The following is a 16,818-nucleotide window of genomic DNA, read 5'->3' as shown; positions in this document are numbered from 1 at the left end:
GAAACTTTTACATTTATTAGATCTATTTCTTGACCTATGTGGCGGTTACATGGGGGTAAAATCCGTGTGATAAGTCATCAAGTGGTATATGTATGACTTAGGCACTTTTCTGAATGCAGGGAAATAATACAGAATTCTCTGAATATCATAAGAATGTACTTAATAAATGTATACCAACTTCTTAGCCATCTCAAAAATAAAACAAAATCACAGTAAAAAGTCTGTCTCAAATAAAATTTATATTTTTGAAAAATTTGCAATGAATCAAAAAAGGAAAAACTTAAAACATATTATGGTTACAGAAATCTCAAGCAATAAAGTGCTATTTGTCTTAAACATAGGAATGTAGCCACTGTGAAGAAAATAATACATTTTAAAAATCTGAATTACAAAAGATAAACTCAAATATTAGTTTTATTATAAAATTATAACTATGAAAAAGAGACTACGAAAGGCTTATCTCCAAAAACAGTATCATGTCTTTAAATAAGAGTTCCTTTTGTGTATCTAATTTATCCAATTTATTTATAATTTTTTATGAAGATAAACAGGTATGTTTATGTATACTGTCACACTGCATCCTGAGAGGATAAAAGGACAGATGAGAAGATCCAGAGCAAATGATTCCTAACAGAACTTCTACTTTGTGGGGGCTCTGTATGTGCAAATGAAGAAGGCTGAAGGGGCTTATTTGAGTAAAACCAATCTCTCAAAACAAAATAGCTACAAATTACATAGCGAATTGATTCACTCATTATCTATTTCACTCCTTTTTCTTTCTGTCTTTTACCATTCACTCAAGGACCCAAATTCTTGGCCTTTATCAATTTCCCCATGGCCCAAAGATGAGAGGGTTTAGAGATACACAGTCAGATTGGGATGGGAGCAAGGAGAGAAGTGGTAAGGGGGTGGTAGTCAAAAAATAACACTATTTTTGAGGTATGTTGTAGCATACATTAGGATTTCCTAACTTTCTATGGCTGAATAATATTTCACTTATACGGATACAACACATTTTGTTTACCCATTTATCAGCTGATGGACATTTGAATTGTTTATACTTAAAGTATTATGAACAATACTGTTATGAACATTCACATATGAGTCTTGGTGTGTATATATATTTTCATTCCTCTTAAGTATATACCAAGTGTTGTATGGTAAGCATATGTTTAGCTTTTTAAGGTAACTGCCATTTCCTCCAACTGCTTTTTATATATACTGATTTTGTACTCAGCAATGCTGCTAAAACTATTAATTCTAACATTTTATGTGTATGTTCTTTTGCAAATAACATTTTGTTTGCTCTCTTCCTTCCTAATACTCATACCTATCTTTCTTCCTTTTTTATTTTTGATCTTGCTGCAATTATTGGGCCCTAAAAAATGTGGTCATAAGAACACTCGTCATATTGCCAATTTCAAAAAGAATGTTTTACATGTATCACCATTAAGTAAAGTATATGATATAGGTCTTTCATGTTTACACGTTCTCAGGTTAAGTAGGCTCTTCTCTAACATATTCTGTTAAGTTTTCAATCGCTAGTGGATATTGATGTTTATTACTTCTTTCTCTGTAACTACTGAGATGGTCATATAGCTTTCTTCTTTATTATACCAATATAGTACATTATAATACTGATTTTACAATATTGACATCTAACACCAATTAGCATTTAGTATATGTCAGACACTTTTTTAGACACTTTACATATTTTAATTCATTCAATCCTCAGAATAAACCTATGAGTTGATACCATTATTATCCCACTTAATAAACAGGGAATAGAAGTTAAGCAACATGCCTCCAGCTGAATAGAAAAACCAGGATTCATACCAAGACACTCTGCCTCCACAGTCCACACTCTTAGTTGATGTGTACTACTACATTTATTCATCCTATTTTCCAGAAAATTCCAATTTAGAATTCAATATCCCTTTTTACATTATGAGGTTCAGTTTTAGGATGGCTGTATCTATCTTTATGATTGAAATTAGCTGGAAATTTCCAATTGTCATTATGACCTTGTTGGGTTTCATATCAAGATTATGACATTCTCATAATCACAGCTGTGGAGTACTCCCTCCTCTTCTGTACTCTGTATTATTTTGCGTAAGTTTGAGGGAAGATTTGAAACTTATGACCTAATTTCTTTTTTTTTTTAATTTTTTTTTTGATGTTTATTTTTGAGAGAGACAGAGACAGAGCATGAGCAGGGGAGGAGCAGAGAGAGGGAGACATAGAATCTGAAGCAGGCTCCAGGCTCTGAGCTGTTAGCACAGAGCCCAACGCGGGGTGCGAACCCACGAACCGCGAGATCATGACCCGAGTCGAAGATGGACGCTTAACTGACTGAGCCACCCAGGCACCCCTTATGACCTAATTTCTAAAAAAGTTTTTATATTATTCAAGTTTTCTATTTCTTTTTGAGTGTATTTTATTAAGTTAAATTTTAAGAGGAATCTTTCTTCTTCACTTAAATTTCCATATTCATTGGCATAAAACTATGCATAATATACCCTTACTATCATTTTAACTCCAACTACAGTGACAATTTTTCATTCCCAGTATTTATTTATGCCTCCTCATTTTTTTCTTGATCAACTTCAGTAAAACCTTGTCTTTTATTAATCTTTTTATTCTTCTATAACCCTACTGCTTATTTTCTGCCTTATCAAGCTATCACTTATATAAAGAAATAATATAGTCTCACACTAGGATTCTGTTTGTCTACTTTAATCTGAAGTTCTTTAAAATTTTGCTTTATATATTTTGAGACCTTATTTTTAGGTGCATAAAATTTTGTGTTGCCTTTATGCTGCTAAAATGAACCTTTATTCTTTATAAAAGAATTATTTTGATCTTGAAGCTTTATGACTAAAAAATCCATTTTATCTGATGTTAATATAGTAAACAAAATTTATTTCATATTCTCCTAGCGTATTTGTACCCTTTTACTTTCATATCATATTTAAATATATGTAATACGGGTAACCCCTGGATTTTGCTTTCGCATCTAGTATAACAAGCTTTCTCATTGAAACAGATATAGATACTTAAAAATTTACTAATATCAAATTAAAATTTTCCACTTAATTTGGACTTATAATCAGGTTAAACAGGCTTGCTCCTTAAACCTTTCTATATCTCATTTTGTTCTTTTTGCCTTTTTAATTTTTTCCCTTTAGTACATTAGTAAGTTGTGCCTTTTATCTCAATACTTTTTAATTTTTTTTTTAATGTTTATTTATTCTTGAAAGAGAGACAGCACGCGAGCGGGGGAGGAGCAGAGAGAGACAGAATCGGAAGCAGGCTCCAGGTTCTAAGCGGTCAGCACAGAGCCCAACGCAGGGCTTGAACCCATGAGCAGTGAGATCATGACCTGAGCTGAAGTTGGATGTGTAACTGACTGAGCCACCCACGCATCCCTTATCACAATACTTTTCATGCTTACCCTAAAAATATAACATCCATACTTACCAAAGACTAAAGCTAATCAAAATATTTACTATCTTCCCAAATGATACAAAGATTTTAAAACACATTAATCCTATTTAGCCCCTTCCATATTATATGCTATTCCTATTAATTATTCTTAATTTTACTTACCCTTAAATCCAAAATAATTTTACATAAATATTTAATTCCACCTACTTATTTACCACCTTTCTTCCTTTCCACTCCTTTATGAAACTCAGACCTTTCTCACTGCAACCTCCTTCCTTCTGCATTTAGAATTTCATTTACTAAGGGTCTGCTAATGGTAAATTTAGTGGTTCCTCTTAAAATATTTTTATTTCATTTTCATTAATGAAAAATAACTTTGCTGAGTATACAACTGTCTCAACACATTGACAATATCTTTATCTTCTGAATAGCTTTCTAGAGTTCCTTTGAAAGAAAGGTCTTTTCTCTCTGGCTGATTTCACGTTCCTCTGTATTTTATATTCTCAAGTTTTACTACAATTGTCTTTTATCTAGCCTGTTTGCAAGGTGTTAGGATTCCAGAATGTATAGGTTAAAAAATTAGAAAATGTTAAGATATCATCTCTTCAAATATTTTTGTCCCACTCTCTCTAGAATTCCAATTTCATACAGTTAGTCCTTTTTAGTTCCATAATTTTTATCCTTTTTTTTTTTTTTTTTTTTTTTTCATATTTTCCATGTCTTTTTCTCCCTGTTCTGAATGATTTCGTATCTACTAGTTCAGAGGTTTTCAAATTTTAGAGGACAACATGGGGTGCCTGGCTGGCTCAGTCAGTTAAGTGTCCAATATCAATATAGGTCACACACAGTTCATGGGTTCATGAGTTTGAGCCCCACATAGGGCTCTCTGCTGTCCGTGAGGAGCCCACTTTGGATCCTCTCTCCCTCTCTTTCTCTGCATCTCCCCTGCTCACTCGCTCTCTCTCAAAAATAAACATTAAAAAAATTTTTTTAGTGTACAACAGAATCATCTGGAAAGCTTGTTGAAACACAAGGTGTCACCCCTCTACAGAATTTTCATTCACAGGGAGGGTAAGGGCCTGAGAGTTTGCCCTATGATTTTGCTACTCTGGGAGCCACATTTTGAAAACTGTTCTAGTTCATTAATTCTCACTTTAGATATGTGACATATGCTATTAAGGTCCATCCATTAAGTTAATATTCTCAATCATTTAAAAATTTTTCTAAAATACATAGCTGCATTTAAACTCTGACTGGTCATTCTTCATAAGTTTATTATGCCCTGATATAAACATGACCAATATGACTATTTTACATTTTGTCTAATAATTCCTAATCTGAGGTCCTTATCTGTCTGTTTTTGCAAGCCTATCCCCACTCATGGGGATAGAGAGAGGGAGACACAGAATCCAAAGCAGGTTAAAGGCTCTGAGCTGTCAGTGCAGAGCCCAATGAGAGGCTCAAACCCATGAACTGTGAGATCATGACCTGAGCCAAAGTGGGATGCTTAACCGACTTAGCCACCCAGGCGACCCTATTTGGTGATTTTTAAATGTGAACTTTATATTTTCCATGGAAAAGTATTTAAATTACTTTTTAAATTACTATTTAAAGTACCAATTACTTTAAATTCCTGTTCATTGAGAGCAGGAATTTCAGGAATTTCCCTTATGTTACTCGGACTCCAGCACCTTCATTAATAATCTCTGTACTTTTTTCCTTCCTTCATTAATCCAATTTCTATCATCCTCCCTTAATTCTATCATCAATTTTTCAATAATTCTGCTTAAAGAACGACATTGCTTTCATGTTTCAAGAAATCAATTTTTTAAAGTTATCAACAAAAGAAGCACAAAGAACAAAGATAAACAGCATTCCAAAAACAAAAATAAGAAAAACACATAAACTTAGACACTTTTTTCCTTTTTTCACGAAGTCATTATAGATTTTACCGATGGTATTTATGGCTTAAGACTAGGAGATTCTCTAAAACCCTGCCATGTTTATGGGACCTGGGATGGACACTGCCAAAAATGGTTTTGAGAAGTGAATAAAGTTGAAGCAGTGATTCCCTAGCAGCTGAAGACTCCTGTTCTTCTCCTTCTTTTTCCCCCCTCTTTCTCTGGTGATCCAGAGCTCTTACTACTTAGAAATCACCCAGACCAGGGGTGCCTTGGTGGCTCAGTCGGTTAAGTGTCAGACTTTGGCTCAGGTCATGATCTCGCATTTCAGAAGTCCAAGCCCCCCGTTGGGCTCTGTGCTGACAGCTCAGAGCCTAGAGACTGCTTCAGATTCTCTCTCTCTCGCTCTCTCTCTCACTCTCTCTTTCCCTCCCTCCCCACTCATGCTCAGTCTCTCTCTCTTAAAAATAAACATTAACAAAAAATTTTTTTTAATCTTAAAAAAATCATTCAGACCATAAGGTGTACCATTCAGACAATGTAGTTAAATTTATTGTCACATAAGAAATGAGCGTGACAAAGTGGTTATTGAGGACAATGCCAATATCAGAACTGGAGGAGTGGATAACACTGTCAAAGTCACAGGAGATAATTTGGCCTGCAGCGTAGCCATGGATACCTACCAACGGTTTTATCTCATCATCTTTGGGAAGGGAGTCCTATCATAGTTAATTTGAGAATTTGATTAAAAGATATCCACATTTATTGCAGAAACATATATACACAAAATTTAAGCATTCAATATTTCAATAGATTTGTAGCCGCTCTGAAACCTTCATAGCGTAAGAAATTCCAAAGATCTTTTTCAACTCTAAAGTTCTTTAACATGGTCCTTAATAGACCTTGCTCAACAAAAAGATAGTCCTTTTGTAGGTGGCAAATTTTGGTTCACAAAATAAATATATTTATAAAATAATTACAATTTCTGCTGTAATCACAAATCATTACAGTGTAAATGTGACTAGTTTCCTAAACTGTAGCAAAGAGTTGAGGCTTTGAAGCCAAACAAAGCTACTTCAGTCTCCACCTAAACTGCTTATTGACTGAGGACTTAGGGAAGTCATGTTATAATTTTTTTTTAATGTTTATTTATTTTTGAGAGAGAGAGAGAGACAGAGTGTGAGTGGGGGAGGGGCAGAGAGACAGGGAGACACAGAATCTGAAGCAGGCTCCAGGCTCTGAGCTGTCAACACAGAGCCCAACATGGGGTTCAAATTCATGAACTGCGAGATCATGACCTGAGCCAAAGTCGGACACTTAACCAACTGAGCCACCCAGGCGCTCCAGGAAGTCATTTTATATAGCTGAGTTTCAATTTCTTCAATTGCAAATACTGATAGGTATAAACTATAATGTATATAATGACATGACATGACAACATACACTACTCAGTAAACTGAAATTGCTATTATTATTATGACTTATTGTTCTAGTAAATATATACCAATTTAGGACAATCAAAATTCTAAGTACAAATCATCAATCAGTCAACACAGGTTTGGGGATGTGAATGGCAGACTTACAAGCCCCTTTGCTGTACCATTTTTACCTATGAATTAAGCTGTCTTAAAGAAATACGACATTGGAAAGAAGACAAATTAGGTGCACACCAAAACAGTTTACAGAAGCACGGGTTCCTTCCATTTCTAATTAGACTAAAATGCTTGGGGATAAATAAGTGCATGAGAAACTGGCTTGCAAAAAATTAAAGAGGTCATTTCATTATTTAACCGTTATTATACAACAATTTTACACTCTGTAATATAGCATTCAGAAAAATATAATAGAAAAAAGACAACTTAAGAAACAACTACACTGGGGACAGGAATCAGGACTAACAGTAAATGGACGTGAGGAATCTTACTGAGATAAAAGTGTTCTAAAACTGGGAAAGACTTCCACAATAGCAAAGTAGGAACCTCTGAAAATTTGCTATTCCATTGAAGTACTGAAAACACTGCTAACAATGGTCAAAATCAACTTTTTAATAATTCTGAAAATTAACAAAAGTCTTGCAACAATCCAAGAAGAGTCTTAAAAAATTAAAAAATAAAAACTTTCATTAAGAACAGGAATTTATGACATGTGAACTCCCCTTTCCCATTCAACTTCTGCCTAGCTCTACTGAAGCCTTAAAATCCAACAATCTGCCACAGATGGCAGCTGTAAAAACCAACAGCCCTCTACCACTGGACGTGTAGAACAGATTTGAAGCTCCCCAAACATCCAATCTATACATAAATGTCACTTGTGACCTATCTGGCAGCTCCCTGGAAAAGCTCCATTCTTAAGGCCTGCCTTTATTTAACACATACCCAAACCTTATTCAATATAACATCCTTATCATGAAGTGTTTGTAGAAAACAATCAGCAGCAACATTACAGTTATCTGAGGCAGCAAAACCACTGGAACAAGCAAAAGGCTGACCAAAAAGAAAAAGGGGGGGGGGGGGGGGGGGGAGAAAAATTGGGGAGTAAAATATCCATAGGGGCTTGAAAAACTAACATATTCCTGTGAATCTAGAAAGCCTCGTGCATATGCAGAACTACAAAGATGCCCAGAAAATCTCTGAGAACACTCTGATCTCTCACCTCTGGCTGGCAGTGAGGTTCTGTGCCAGGAGGAAGTGAAGGCAGAGGTATAAACTGCTTGGGTACTGAACATGCACCAACATGAAGACAGAACACTCCACGAAGAGTCTTACAGGTTTAAGTCCTTTAAGGAAATTTAAGCCCTTTAAGGAAACCTCTGTTCAGTCATGACCTAACTATTAAGCTAATAAGACAGGAGAGGAATCAGTAGTCACACATAACAATATAAACTTTACAGAACTGGTTCACAATATTACTTGAAAAAGAGTCACAACAACAAATAGCAACAACAATAAGCCTTAGGGAAAGGAAAAAAATCTGATCTCCACAGTTGCCACATTGTATCTTTTTAAAGGTCCACTTTTCAATCACACAAAAAAAATGTATATGAGACTAGTAAAAAGCAGAGAAGTATAGACCATATATAGGAAAAAGAAATCAGTCAGTAGAACCTGTCCTTGAGAAATCCCATGTGTTGGACTTAGTGGACAAAGACCTTGATGAATTACAAATATCTTAAAAAATGAAGGAAAATCATATCTCAAGAATTAAAAGAAAGTGTAAGAACAATGTTACACCAAATAAAGAATATCAACAGAGAGAAATTATTTAAAAAAAAAAATCAAATAAAGGGTTGCTCAGTTGGTTAAGCATCCAATTTCAGCTCAGGTCATGATCTCATGGTTTGTGAGTTCGAGTCCCACATCAGGCTCTCTGCTGTCAGTGCAGAGCCTGCTTTGAATCCTCTGTCCCCCTCTCTCTCTGCCCTTCCTCTACTCATTCTCTTTCAAAAATAAACACTGAAACTTGTTGGGATGAGCACTGAGTGTAATACATAGGGGATCAATCACTGTAATCTACTCCTGAAATCATTATTGCAGTATATGCTAACTAACTTGGATGTAAATTAAAAATAAATAAGAAAGAAAGAAAGAAAGAAAGAAAGAAAGAAAGAAAGGAAAGAAAAGAAAAGAAACATTAAAAAAATAGATATTATAGAGGTGGAAAGTCACTAGAGATTTTAGTAGAAGATTTTAGCAGGCAGGCAGAAGAAACATTCACTGAACTTGAAGACGTGTCACTTGAGATGAAGTCTGAGGAACAGAAAGAAAAAGATTGAATAAAAATGAACAAAACCTCAGAGGCCCTGTGGGACACCATCAAGAATACCAAGTATAGGAGTCTCAGAAAGAAAAAAGACAAAGTGACATAAAGAATGTTTGAACACTGGCTGAAAATTTCCCAAATTTGATCAAAAATATTAATCAACACATCCAGTAGCTCATCAGATTCTAAGCAGGAAAGCACAGATCCATATGTATACACATTATAGTCAATATGCCGAAAGACAAGGAGAGACTCTTTAAAACAGCAAGAAAATAACAATTCATCACGTACAAGGGAACTCCAATAAGATTAAGAGCTTATCAGAAACCTTGAAGACAAGAAGGCAATGAGATGACACATTCAAAATGCTGACAGAAATGACTGGGCCATTAAATAAAAACTCAGAGAAGTCATCTCTAACAGACATGTCCTATAATATTGAATGGAGGACCTCAGATTGAATTGAGGAACACTTGACAGCAACTGGAATAAACACAAAGAAATAAAGAACACCAGTAACAGTAATTACATAAAGATAAAAGAGATTACAAATATGTTTTTATTTGCAAGTCTATTCTTCTCTAACTTAAAAGATAAAGAAACAAAGGATCAAGAAAGGAAAGGAAATAATTATAAAACCATGTTAACGGGCTTAAGTGTATAAAGATGTAATTTGTACAACAACAGTGGCATCAAGGAGAAGGGAAGGAATGGCATTATATTGGAGAAATATTTTTTACATTGTTTTGAGAGAGAGTGCACATGCACTTGAGTGTTGGGGTGGGGGGGTGATAGAGAGATTCAGAGAGAGAGACAGAATGAATGTTAAGCAGGCTCCATGTCCAGCACGGAGCCCAGTACAGGGCTCAATTTCACAGCCATGACCTGAGCCATGACACATCACGACCTGAGCCACAATCAAGAGTCAGACACTTAAGGCGCCTGGGTGGCTAAGTCAGTTGAGTATCTGACTCTTGATTTCGGCTCAGGTCATGATCCCAGGGTTGTTGGACTCTGTGTTGAGCATGGAGCCTGCTTAAGATTCTCTCTCTCTCTCCCTCTGCCCTTCTCCCCTGCTTGCACACACGCTCTCGCGCTCTCTCTTTCAAATAACAAAATTAAAAAAAAAAAGAGTCAAACTTTTAACTAAGTTACCCAGGTGTCCCTTTACAATTTTAAATTAAGTTGATATTGATCGAAATTCAGTTCTTTTTAATTAATGTGTTAATTTTAATCTGTAACAAAAACACCAAAAATCCCACAAAAATTATAACAGAGGAAGAGAATTAAAAGTGAATGCTATAAAATATTTAACATAAAAGAAGGAATCAATGGAGGAACAGAAAAACAAAAATACCCTCTGTATTTTTTTAAAAGGCAAAATAGCAAACAGGTTCTTAATAAGAATTGGCAATGCAAATTTAGGCAGAGGCTAGCAGAACAGGGTGGGTCAGGGGATGGGAGGGAATAGGGGCAGACAGAGAAGAATGCAAAAATAAGTTGTCTGCACAGAGACACACTTTAGATTCAAATACACAAATAAATTGAGGGTAAGACATGGAAAATGCAAGTTAACCAAAAAAAGAACAAAAGTATAGCAACATTTATAACAGACAAAAAATATTTTAGATCAAAAATTGTTCCTGGACCCAAAAAGGAATCTTTTATACTGATAAAAGGGTCAACTTGTCATTAAGACATAAAAATTATAAACATATATGTACAAAACTACAGAGACTCAACATTAAAAGTAAAAACTAACAAAACTGAAGACAGAAACAGACAAATCAAAAATAATAAGAGACTTCAAAGCTTCAATTCTAATAACAGGACAAGTGAACAACTGCACAGAAGATCAACAAGGAAATACAGGAAATAAACAATACTACAAGCCAACTAGATCTAAGACACATTGATAGAATGATCCACTAACAGGACAGTGCACATTCTTCTCAAATTCTCAAGTGAACATTCTCCATCACAGACTATATGCTGGGTCACAAAATAAGCCTCACTAAATTTAAAAGGACAGAAATCACATTAAGTATGTTCTCCAACTGCAAGAGAATTATATATTAGGAAAGGAAATTCAGGAAATTCACAACTGTGCGGAAATTAACACACTCTAAAATAACAGATCAAGGAAGAAATCAAAAGAGAAATTAGAAAATGCTTTGAGATGAATGAAAATAAAAGACAACATATACAATGTCAGGGATTCAGCTAAAACAGTACTCAGAGGAAAATTTATAGTTGTAAATATATATATATATATAAATATTATAATTTATATTATACTATAATATAAATTATAATTATAATAATTATAATAATTATATAAATAAATATAATAATAAATATATAATAATAATAAATTATAATTATAATTATATAAATTATATTATTATATAATTATACAATAATTTATATAATAATTTATATAATTATATAATTATAATTAATAATAAATAAATATAATAATTATATAATTATATTATAATATAAATATTATATAAATATATATATGTATATATACATACATACAAAGAAAGACAACGTATCAATAACCTAACCTCCCACCTTCAAAAACTGGAAAATTTAAGAGCAAACTGAACACAACAAAATGAAAGAAAAAAATTAAACCAGAAATAAATGAAATAAATGGAAACCAGAAGCACACAAGAGAAAATCAGCTAAATCAATAGTTGATTCTTTATAAAAATCAATGAAACTGACATGTGTTTAGCTAAAAGAACAAAAAGAAGACTAACAGTACTGAAATCAGGAATAAAAGAAGGAACATTATAAAAATTATAATACTATAAGGGAAGAGAATGAATACTTTAAACACTATACCAACAAATTGGATCATCGCAAGGACATAAATTCCTAGAAAGATACAAACTACCAAACAGACATAAGAAAAAAAATTTTAATATAAACTGATGAAAAGTAATGACACTGAACTGTAATTTAAAAACTACCCACAAAGAAAAGACAAGAGCCAACTGGTTTCTTGGTAAATTCTACCACAGAGAAAGAACTAACAATTCTTCACAAACTCCAAAGTAATAGAAAATGGAGGAACACTTCCAACTAATTCTATTAAGCCAGTACTATCCTGATATCAAAATCACACATGAAAAGAAAACAAAACCAAAGACTAATGTCACTCATAAATACAGAGGAAAAAAAATCAACAAAAACTGAATAATCCGGTAACATATAATAACGATTATGCTTTATGACCAAGTGGGATTCATCACAGAAATTCAAGGTTGATTTAATATAAGAAACTAATCAATATACTACACCGTATTAAAAGAATAAAGAATAAAAACCACAGAAGCACCTCAAAAGATGCAGAAAAAGCATTTGGCAAAATTCAGCTTCCAGTTTAAAGATATGTTGACATATGCTAAATACTACTTCATGATGAAAACAATCAGAAAGAATAAAAGGAAACTTCCTCAAGCTGATAAAGGCAATTACAAAAAACTCACAACATCATACTTAATGGTTAAAGACTAAATAAATGCCTTCCACTTAAGATCAGTAAGATAGAGAAGTCCATTCTCATAGTATCTATTCAACATTGTACAAAGGGTTCTGGTTAGGGCAATTAAGCAAGAAAAAGAAATAAAAGGCATAAGAATTCAAAGGAAGAAGTAAAACTATATTTACCAATGACATAATCATGCATTTAGAAAATTTTTTAAATCCACTAAAAACACTAAAAATAAGAGTTCAGCAAAGTTGCAGGATACAAGATCTATATAAAAAAGTTCAATTGTATTTCTATACACTAGCACAAATAATATGGAAATGAAATTAAGAGCAATTCCATTCACAACACCAAAGAGTATTAAATAGTTTGGAATAAATTAAACAGAAGTTTAAAAGTTAGTATAAAAGTTAGAAAATATTGTGAACAAAATTAAAGAATCCTAAATAACTTTAAAGACATCCCATATTTATGGACTGGAAACCTAACATTGTTAAGATATGAGACTAAACCATAAAGAAATAGAAACTGTGAAAAGACCATTAACTAGTAAGGAAATTTAATCAGTAATCAAAAATTTCGTGACAGGTGTGCCAGTTGGTTAAGGGTCCAACTTCGTCTCAGGTCAAGATCACATAGTTTACGGGTTTGAGCCCTGCGTCAGGCTCTGAGCTATTAGAGCTAGAGTCTGCCTCTGATTCTGTGTCTCCCTCTCTTTCTGCTCCTCCCACACTTGCACTCTGTCTCTCTCTCAAAAATAAATAAACATTAAAACAAATTAAAAAAAAAAATTTTGTGACAGAGTAAAGCCATGGACCTGATGGCTTCAATGGTGAATTCTACCAAACACTTAAAAGAAAAACTAACACAGGGACACCTGGGTAGCTCAGTCAACTGAACATCTGACTCTTGATTTTGGCTCAGGTCATGATCTCATGGGTTTGTGGGTTTGAGCCCTGCGTCAGGCTCCATGTTGACAGTGTGGAGCCTGCTTAGGATTCTCTATCTCCCTCTCCCTCACTAAAAAATAAACAAACAGAAGGAAGGGAGGGAGGGAGGAAAATTAACACCAATCCTTCTCAAACTTTTCCAAAAACTTGAAGAGCAAAGACACCCTAACTCATACTGGGAAGCCAACATTACCCTGTTATAGCAACACCAGACAAAGATGCTACAAGAAAAATACAGACCAATATCACTTATGACCACTATTGTAAAGTTCCTCAACAAAATACTAGCAAACCAAATTCAAAAGCCTACTAAAAGGATTAAACACCACAGCCAAGGAGGGGATTTATTCCTGGAACACAAGGATACAAAAAAATCAATCAATATTATATACCACATTAACAGAAAAAAGCCAAAAAACAAAAACAAACAACAAATAACAACAAAAAACACATAATCACCTCAACTGATGCAAGAAATCTGATAAAACTCAACAATCTTTCACGATAAAAATACTCAAACTACAAATAAAAGGAAACTACCTTAACATAATAAATGCCATATTTTAAAAACTGAAAGCTTTTCCTCTAAGATATGGAACAAGGCACCTGCTTTCACTACTTTTATTCAACATAGTACAGGAAGTACTAGCCAGACCAATTAGGATAGAAAAATAAGTAAAAGGCATCCAAATTGGAATGTAAGGAGTAAACCTCTTTCACTGATGATATGATCTTATATATAGAGAACCCTAAAAGATTCCACACTCACAAAAAGAATCTGTTCCACACACATACAAAAATTAAGCAATGACAGGATACAAAATTAACGCACAAAAATCAGGTGCTTGTCTATACACAACAATGAACAATCTGGAAAGGAAATTACAAAAGCAATTCCACTTAAAATAGCATCAAACAGAATGGAATACTCAGGAATTAAGTTAACCACAGTGGTGCAAGACCTGTACATACACTGAAAACTACAAAACACTGCTGAAAGAAATTAAAGAGGATATTCATAAATGGAGACACATCCCCTATTGATGGATTAGGAAACTTAATATTGCTAAGATATTAATACTACCCAAAATGATGTACAGATTCAATGCAAGCCTTATCTAAATTTCAATGGTGTTTTCAGAAAAAAAATAGAAAAACCCTTACCAAAATTTATATGAAATCTCAAGGGACTCCAAATAGTCAAAAATTTTTTTCAAAAAGAATAAGCTACAGGACTCACACTTCCTGATTTCAAAACTTACTACAAAGCCACAGTAATCAAATCAACATGGTACTGACATATAGCAGACATATAGAATAAATGAATAGAGACCTCAGAACTAAACTTATGCATGTGAAGTAAAATAATTTTTGCATGGGTGCCATGACCATAAAATAGGAAAAGGACAGTCTTTTCAACAAGAACACTAACAAAATGATACCCACATGCAAAGGATGAAGTTGGACCCTTAATAATACTTTATACCTAAGTTAACTCAAAAGTGGATCAAAATCTTCAATTTAAGACAAAAATCCATAAAATTCTTAGAAGAAAACATAGGGCAAAAGCTTCACAACATTGGATTTAGCAATGATTTCCTGGATGTGTGTTTTAAAGACAGTCAATAAGGGGCACCTGAGTGGCTCAGTCGGTTAAGCGTCCGACTTCAGCTCAGGTCACGATCTCGCGGTCCGTGAGTTCGAGCCCCGCGTCGGGCTCTGGGCTGATGACTCAGAGCCTGGAGCCTGCTTCCGATTCTGTGTCTCCCTCTCTCTCTCTCTGCCCCTCCCCCATTCATGCTCTGTCTCTCTCTGTCTCAAAAAGAAATAAAACGTTAAAAAAAAATTTTTTTAATAAAAAAATAAAAAATAAAGACAGTCAATAAAAGAAAAAAAAATTGGCAAATTAAACTTTATGAAGATTAAAAATTTGCATGCATCTCTAGTGTTGCTAGATTCTACCAACAGAGTAAAAAGGTAACATAAAGGATGGGACAAAATATTTGCAAATCATTTATCTTAAAAGGAGTTAATATCCATAATATATACAGAACTTGTAAAACTCATCAACATAAAAACAAACCACCCAATTCAAAAATGAGCTAAGGACTTCAAGAGACATTTCTCTAAAGACAGGCAAATGATCAATAAGTACTGAAACTTTGCTCAACATCAGTAATTATAAGGAAATACAAATCAAAATCACAAGGAGATAAAACTTCATATCCGTTAGGATGGCTATTATCAAAAAAAAAAACAAAAGAAAAAAATAACAAGTGTTGATGAGTAGTTGGAGAAATTGGAATCTTTGTGTACAGTTGACAAGAATGAAAAATAGTACTGCTGCAGTGGGATATAGTATGGTGGTTACCCAGTGGGTAATTACCATAGGATCCAACAATTTCATTCCTGGGTATATACTTAAAAGAACCAAAAGCAGAGTCCAGAAGAGATATTTGTACACCCATGTTCATAGCAGCATATTTGCAACAGAAAAACATAAAAAGCAACCAAAGTGTCCACTGATGAATGGATAAGCAAAATGTGGTATCTACATACATCAAGTATTATTCAGCCTTATAAAGGAAGGACATTCTGACTTTATGCTACAACATGGATTAATCCTTGAAACATTATAGTAAGTAAGCCAGACACAAAAAGACAAATATCGTATGATTCGACTTTTAAGAGGTACCTAAAGTAGTCAAAATCATAGAGACAGAAGTGGACAGGAGGGGGGAAGAGAGAGATGTTGTTTAATAGGTAAAATTAGTTTTACAAGACAAAAAGAAATTGGTGGCGATGATGGTTGCACAACAGTATGAATGTAATTTAATAGCATTGAACTACACACTTAAAATGGTAAATTTTGTTATGTGTATTTTACCACAATAAAAAATTAAGATGATAATACTAAACAGATCTACGGATTCTATATAATCTCTATCAAAATCTCTACTGCCTTTTTGCAGAAACTGACAGGCTTACCTTAAAATTTATATTCAAATGCAAATGACCTAGAATAGTCAAAGCAATCCTGGTAAAGAAAAACCAATTTGGAGAACTCACAATTCCCCAATTTCAAAACTTACTGTATCACTACAATAATCAATGCTCCCAGCATACGGACAGACACATAGATCAATGGAATAGAATACAGAATCCCAGAAAGAGACTCACACAAATATGTCCAATGGATTTTGACAAAAGTGCAAAAGCAATTCAATACAGGAAAAACACTTATTAACAAACTATG

General features: G+C 33.8%; 1 protein-coding gene across 15 annotated transcripts in view; it reads right to left on the bottom strand.

Annotated features, from left to right (window-relative positions):
- Nucleotides 1-16,818, bottom strand: part of CSPP1 (centrosome and spindle pole associated protein 1) — a 154,168-nt gene that overhangs the window by 51,066 nt on the left and 86,284 nt on the right. The window lies entirely within an intron of this gene.

This window comes from Panthera onca, chromosome F2 (assembly GCF_046562875.1).
Source record: "Panthera onca isolate mPanOnc1 chromosome F2, mPanOnc1 haplotype 2, whole genome shotgun sequence".
NCBI lineage: Eukaryota > Metazoa > Chordata > Mammalia > Carnivora > Felidae > Panthera > Panthera onca.
This window is presented reverse-complemented; position numbering and strand designations above follow the sequence as displayed.